At 41.8% G+C, this 6,492-nt stretch overlaps 1 long non-coding RNA gene across 1 annotated transcript; it reads left to right on the forward strand.

Moving 5' to 3' along the window:
* The first annotated feature begins 3,550 nt into the window (after positions 1-3,550).
* LOC121689337 lies at positions 3,551-4,622 on the forward strand. The gene is made up of 3 exons (XR_006024757.1): positions 3,551-3,591; positions 4,388-4,477; positions 4,584-4,622. It is a non-coding gene; the product is annotated as an uncharacterized LOC121689337 (long non-coding RNA).
* The last annotated feature ends 1,870 nt before the right edge of the window (positions 4,623-6,492 follow it).

Raw genomic sequence — 6,492 nt, forward strand, 5'->3', positions numbered from 1 at the left:
TAATACTAGTGCCACCAGGCTCACTCTCACACAACTGCCTTTCAAAGTGGCTACTGACTCTTTTACGTATCTAGGTGTGTGTGTGACGAGAGAGTATGCAGACTTATTTAAAAAGAATTTCAGACCAGCCCTGGAGAGGTCTAAAGACGATCTTAAGCGCTGGGAATCTCTCCCTATATCATTGGCAGGAAGAATTAACTCCATAAAGATGGTTATCATGCCAAGGCTATTATATTATTTTAACACAATCCCTACTTTTATACCAAAGTCTTTTTTTAAGGAATTAGATAAACATATTAGCACATTTATCTGGAACAAGAAAATTCCACGTATCCGTAGATCATTCCTAGAAAAATCTAAATCAGAAGGGGGTCTTGCATTACCTAATTTTCTGCATTACTACTGGGCTGCCAATATCCATAAAGTCGCATTCTGGATGTCCTCCTTCGGAGATGGAGTTGGGCCTGACTGGTGTGATATGGAACGACAAGCATGTGGGCCAGTAGATCCCACTGCACTACTCTGCTCTCCAATGCCACTCAGTAGGAAATGGTATTCAAACAATCCGGTCGTCAGCAACTCCCTTCGAATATGGACACAGTTTAGAGTTCATTTTGGCTACAAGCATACCATCTCATTAATCCCTATAGCCCGTAACCCTCCTTTCAAACCTGCCCCTTCTTGATTCTGCATTTAACCTCTGGTCTCAGAAACGGCTGAAATGCATCGCCGACCTTTTCCATGATGGAGTATTTGCCTCCTTTGTCTACCTAGTTAGAGAATATGGCATACCAAACACACACTAGTTAGAGAATATGGCATACCAAACACACACTTTTTTAGATACTTGCAAATTCGTGACTTTGCGCGAAAACATTTTCCATCCTTCCCTTCAGCGCCACCAAGTGGCCCTGCACATAACTGCATCTCTCTCAATCCTTTTCTACCAGGGTGTGTCTCCAAACTATATTCTATAATTCAAGGTATTCATGCCCCCCCCTCTTAATCATGTTAAGAATGCATGGGAAGCAGAACTACAGTCAGACATCTCAGATGAAACATGGCAGAAAGCAATCTTCAATCTGTGTGAGACATGGCTTACTTCAATTCAAAGTTTTACACCGTTTACATTTCTGCGGAAGCAAACTCGCCAGGATATACCCGGGCACAGACCCCACCTGCCAAAGATGCTTCAACGCCCCTGCCACTTTATCCCATATGTTTTTCTTATGCCAATCAATTGCCCCCTTTTGGTCTTCAATATTTAATACATTGTCCCAGATGTGTGGCCAGGACATGTCACCAAATCCTATGGCCGCCATTTTTGGTGTTGTCCCGGAAGAGTTACAGTCCCTTCCTCCCCTCCTCCCTCCTCCCTTCCTCCCTTCTTCCCCTCCTCCCTTCCTCCCCTCCTCCCTTCCTCCCCTCCTCCCTTCCCAAACAGCCAGTCACAAGCTGTGGCCTTTGCATTGCTTCTTGCCCTCCGGCTCCTCCTTCTGAAGTGGAAGGACAGAATCCCACATGGCCAGTGGGTTAGGGATGTCATGGCACACCTTAAACTAGAGGAGCTCAGATGCAGTATTAGAGGCTCTTCTCAGAAATACTACAGGCTATGGCAGCCCTTCTTAGACTACTTCCATAACTCCTTCCCCTCAGTCAGTCTCATGAATTAAAAGCCTTCCTCTCCCCTCCCCTCCTTCCCATCAACCTATTTGTTTTATTTTTGTATTATTATTATTTTTGTATTTTTTATTTAATTCTGTGTGTCTCTCTGTCTCTCTCTCCTCTTCCATTCTCATTTCTTCATTATTATTATAATTTATTTTATTTTTGGTGGTTCTCTACATGTCTGTATTGTCACTTTGTCTTATTTCATGTGTGTGTAAGTTTGTGGCATTTCTGATACATTGATTTTGCTGGAATGTATTTTCATTCATGTTTACGCTTTTACTATGTCAATGTATATGCAATTGATTGTGTGAAACTCAATAAAAATAATTAAATATAATTTGTTTAGTGCTAATAAAATGATTAAAGGAAAATTCCGGTTTTTAGCACTTTAAGGCCCTTTTCTGGTTTGTTTTGGATGAACTAGAGTGGTGGACACTGACATTTTGTTACTTTTCTTACTAGTTTTGAATCGCCTTTGACTTCTCAGGGTGGCTGGCAATGGGCATACTGTAGTAGGCTACTCAAACATGTCCTAAAACAATCCTTAAAAATTAAATTGCGCACAGGGGTGAATCGAGATCGCGATTTTATAACGATTTATCGTGCAGGCCCCTACGAACTCTGCAACTGGAAGGACTGGATGAAACGTGTTTAAAACGTGTTTTGTAAATACCCCTCTGAAATTGAAAACATAGCTGGTGTTGTTGTTGGTAGTGTTGTTGTTGTTGTGAGTGTTGTTGAGAATTAGGGCAGATGCACATTGTTGTTGTTGTGAGTGTTGTTGTTGTTGTGAGTGTTGAGAATTGGGGCAGATGCACATTGTTGTTGTTGTTGTGTTGTGAGTGTTGCTGTTGTTAGTGGTGGTGTTGTAAGTGGTGTTGTTGGTGTTGTTGTGAGTGTTCAGAATTGGGGCAGATGCACATTGCATTTTGTGAGTGTTGTTGTGAGTGTTGTTGTGAGTGGTTGTGTTGTTGTTGTGAGTGGTGTGGATGTGAGTGTTGTTGTTGTGAGTGTTGTTGTTTTGGCAGTTATTTTGAATTTAGGACAGGGTCTGTGCAATCCTAAGTTAGAATTCCTAAGTAAGGAAATTCTTGAGTTGGTTCTATAATGGGCAAATTCCTATCTTCAGTTAAGATAGGATTTTTTCCCTATATGCAGTGAGGGAACATGTTTCTGTAATGCCTGAGATAATATATTTCAGAGTTAGGAAGTAATGAGGCCCCAGGACCAGATGTACAGCACCTCAGGCAACCTGAGGAAATGGTCCGCCAACTGCTACCTGTTTGTTCTCTCTCTTCTCTTCTCTCTCTCTCTCTCTCTCTCTGTGCTTGTGACAGGTACCTGGGGCCTGTACTACGAAGGGAGCTTAACCTACCCAGATGTAACCCAGGGTTATTTTGTTAAACCGGGGTTGACAAAACCTGGTTATCTTAAGTGGTGTTAATCGGTACTATGACGCTGATTATGAAGTTGATTTGTTGAGCAGGGGTTAACCTCATTGGAGTTTGTGCGCGTTCACATAAAAGGGGTGGGCAGGGCCGGCCCGAGGCATAAGCGAACTAAGCGGCTGCTTGGGGCCCCCTGGCCAATCGAGTTTCTTTCTCTTTTTTTACATAATAAATAACACAAACAAGTGACATCAATGAATGAATAAACGAAACAATTAATAATTCAAAACAAGACAATTCTGATTTCATGATCAATATGCCTGCCTACCTCTACTGTGTCTGCCAGCCTTTGAGTCACGCGCATAAACTAGACACCTCGGGTGCATAGACAATTCGTGCAGACACTGCATCAAGTTCAAAAATCGGAAGAGATGGTAATGTTAAGAAAAGTCACAAAAAAGGACGTATCCCTCTGGTGCCGAAAACAGAAAGAAGAAAATGACAGAGGAGGAGAAAAACGAGCAAGATACAGGTATGTTTGCATGATTATTTACAGTATGTTTTGTGCTTGAGGTAGCTAGCTAGCTGACATGATCTAATATAAGCCATCACCAGAGCTAAATCCCTGCCATCAACAGAGAAATGTCTCCCATTAATATATATTTATCTAGGTGTATTTCAGATGTCAAGGATATTGGGATTGTTTTGGATGTTCAATCAAGCATGTACCCTAGCCATAGGTGGGCTTATGTTGTAAATTAAAGTTAGCTAGCTGACTGAAGTGGACATTAGCACTACAGTAGCTACATGAAAACGGAGCTGAAGGCAAATTTACCAGAGGGATTGTTTCTGATTTCGCACCTGAAAGTGTTGATAGTTTATTACTGTTCTATAATATGTGACATAGTGGTAAGTCTGATAGCAACAGCCCTGGAAGCCCAGGCTCCCAGTCCCAACCCACTGACTAGCGCGACTCTGGGCATCGGTAACGTTCCAGCTTCATAGGCAAAGATGGAACAGTACGTGCGCTCTGCTCTAAGATCTTTGGTGAGAGATGGTAGTGTTTGAGAAAATATACCATGTTGGGTGGGGAGACTTCTGTGATGGAAATAAACTTACATTTGATTAAGATAGTGGCAAGTGACGTAGCGGTGCTACCCTAATATTTAGGCTGCAGTAGATCACCATGTTAAGCGTTACTTTTGATTATGCCTCATTTGCCAATAGAATATGAATTGTTACATGTGGAATTGCTTGTTGATGAGTGTAAGTAATGATAGCAAAATAAACTCATTCTGCTCGATCAAATATGCACTTTTTTTTTTCAGAGACACTGTTGAAGTACTTTGGAGCACATCTCTACCACTACTTAACTCTACCTCATCAAGTGTCTGCCTCCATGGCTGATGACACAGAAGGTGAGGTTTTCTTGATGGCAAATGGTTACATAGCCTGTTAATATGACATGACACATTTAACATAGTTTTTGTTTTATTTATTTATGTATTTATTTAATCATTGCAGGTTCATCCACTGCAGAGCTGCAGATACCTGAAAGCCAGGAACGAAGTAGGAATAAGTATCTATTCTTTGGGACATTTTATTTTTGTCATTATTATTAATGTTTGTCTATTTTGGTTTTATTTTGTAGTTGAAGATTGATCATTTAATGCACATTTGCGGATTTGTTCTGCAAATCTGTTGAAAAACAAGTCATTAAACGGATGTACTTGTTTACAACAAATACAAATGCTGTTGTATTTTGTTATTTGTCAATTCAACTTCAGTAAACCACCCTTAGTGCTTCACTTTGAATATGAATGTTTCAAATAAATCTGTGATTTTAGTACCCTCTAAGATTAAAAGGTGACAGGGTTGGTGTAAATAACAACTAATACATTGGTTTACCAAGCACATGGGGCCAGAAGTGTAGAGCGGAGCCCCAAAACATTTTTGGCATGTCAGCAAGGATGGATTACTGAATGAGCCTACCGAGTCCTTATGCATCTGTGTCCAGGGGGACAGTAGTTCATAATCAGTCACTGTATTAATACATAACCTCACTGTATTAATTTATAATATGACATTATAGTGTGAAGTTGTCAATTATCGCCAAGCACAGGTGACTCTGCGTTGTGGGAGGGGGCCCCCAAATCAAATTCTGCTTAGGGCCCCCAAAAGGCTCGGGCCGGCACTGAGTGTGCGTGTGGGTAGGTGGGGGCAGTGTGCTGTAAGTATGTAGAGGATGTGTGTTGGAGAAGATCCTGAAGACAATGTGCTGTGTATGTAGGGAGGGGGGGGGGGGGGGCAGTATGCAGCAAGTAGAGGAGGCTTACTGTAGCAAGCAGTGTGCTGTATGTATGTGAGGTGATGACAGTGATGATGTAAGTGTGTGTGTTTTTTGTGTGTGTGTTGGGGATGGGGGTGGGGGGGGGGGGCAGAAAGGCTAGGCAATCAAGGACATGGGTAGATGGAGGAGAAATCAAAAATAATAAATAAAAAGTTCTATGGAGATGTGCAAAAGTTGGAGAAAGTCAGATATGTGTGTGTGTGTGTGTGTGTGTGTTTTGACGTGTGATGAAATAAGAAAATAATAAAAGGTCTAGCATAGGGTGAGGGATGTAAAAGTGCTAAAAGTCTTGTAGGTGTGTGTGTGTGTGTGGGGGGGGGGTCATGAGTGCTGAGGAGTGAATGAGTGCAAAGTCAATATAGTGTGAGTTCAGAGTTGGGAAATGTTTGAGAGTGCTGAAGAGTGAATGTGTGCAAAGTCAGTATAGTGTGAGTTCAGAGTTCGGATGGCCTGGGGATAAAAACTTCTCCTGAGTCTCTCAGTTCTGGCTTTGTGACTACATAGGCGTCTTCTTGATTTCAGCGGTAGGAATAATCCATTGTTAGGATGAGAAGAGTCCTTCAGAATCTTTTGGGCTCTTAGGAGTACTCTTCTGGAATAGATATCTTGTAGAGCAGGGAGTTGAGTTCTTATAGTACGTTCAGCTGAGCGCACTACTCTCTGCAGAGTACTACAATCTCTAACTGTGGAGTTCCCATACCAGGTGATGATGCTACCAATTAGAACACTCTCAACCGCTGAAGTGTAGAAGGCCTTCATGATGGATGTAGAAACTTTGAATTTCCTTAGCTGACGAAGGAAGTAGAGTCGTTGTCTGGACATCTTCAGAACATATTGAGTGTTAACAGTCCATGTTAGGTCTTCAGTAATGTGGACACCAAGGTATTTAAAACTTGTGACTCTCTCTACAGGTTGCCCGCTGATCATTAGTGGGGTGTAACTGTAGTTCTGCTGCTGCCTTCTGTAATCCACTACCATTTCCTTGGTTTTATTGATATTCAGTGTCAAGCTGTTAGATTGACACCACTGTGCCACCTCATCAACCTGATCCAAGCATATGATGCGTTATAAGCTCCAACTCGA

Source organism: Alosa sapidissima, chromosome 18, assembly GCF_018492685.1.
Source record: "Alosa sapidissima isolate fAloSap1 chromosome 18, fAloSap1.pri, whole genome shotgun sequence".
Taxonomy (NCBI): domain Eukaryota; kingdom Metazoa; phylum Chordata; class Actinopteri; order Clupeiformes; family Clupeidae; genus Alosa; species Alosa sapidissima.